The sequence below is a fragment of the Rhagoletis pomonella genome, unplaced genomic scaffold (assembly GCF_013731165.1).
Source record: "Rhagoletis pomonella isolate Grant_MI unplaced genomic scaffold, Rhpom_1.0 Rhpom_scaffold_00011, whole genome shotgun sequence".
In the NCBI taxonomy this organism is placed as follows: Eukaryota; Metazoa; Arthropoda; class Insecta; order Diptera; family Tephritidae; genus Rhagoletis; species Rhagoletis pomonella.
In genome coordinates this window covers 15,384,522-15,385,570 of record NW_023458565.1, presented here as the reverse complement: position 1 = coordinate 15,385,570, position 1,049 = coordinate 15,384,522, and positions in this window count along the sequence as shown.

Below are 1,049 nucleotides of genomic sequence, written 5' to 3'. Positions count from 1 at the left end.
TAGTTTTACATGCTTCACCAGCAGAAGGCCAGTCACGCCCTTCATGCATGTCAAACAATGCTGGGAGTCACTTGGGGTTTGTCACCTGCTCTGATGCATTAGTGCTACACAGCACTAGTCAACCCAATATTCCTCTATGGCGCTTTGCTGTGTTGGAATGCCGCAAAAAAGTCCTTATGCCTCGGACGAATGTAGAAGGTTCAGCGCGGGAGCGCTGAGGTCCACTTCGATGGCTGCTCTTTAAAAAAAACCCATAATTTACCGCCCATTGGCCGATTTGTGGAAAACCGTGCTGCGAAATCCGCACGTAGATTGGAGGTCATAGGGAAAATCAATTTCAGAACCTTTGGGCACCGTTTATTTGGGGCGGGAAGCCCAAGCAGCACAGACTTCATGACACCTAGCTTTAAGTGGAAACGAACTTTTTGCACAATGGTTGAGGAGGAGGGGTGGTGCAAGGGAATGAAACCTAGCCATGGATCCCTAAACATTTTTACGGACGGCTCTAAAATGGTTACAGGAGTGAGTGCCGGGATTTACTGCTGGGAACTGAACGTCAGGCGGATAGTAAGGCTACCTGACTATTGCAGCATATTTCAAGCAGAGTTTTCACAATGAGGATAACTGCAGAGCTAGCCTTCACCGAAACGTCGATCAATTCTAAATTAAACCTATTCCAGGTGGCAATCAGGCAGTTTCCTCATATAGTATTTCATGCATAAACGTCCTTCGCAGCCGGAAAGCCATTGTCAAGCTATATGCTGATAAAAGCCTACATATCTATTGGCTGCCCGGTCACAAGGGAATCTAGGGTAAATAGCAGATAAGAATGCAAAAACCGCCACCAGTCTTTCCTGGAATAGAAAAATTACATTTGTATACCACTTCAACACTTGTACAATGAAATATACGATAATATGATTAGGCAGTTCAGGGCTAGATGGAATAAGTTAACCATCTGCAAAACTGCAAAAATACATACAAACGATTATTGTTTTACACCGTCCCATACATGATCGTATTTTGCGTTGCCATATGGCAACACGGGG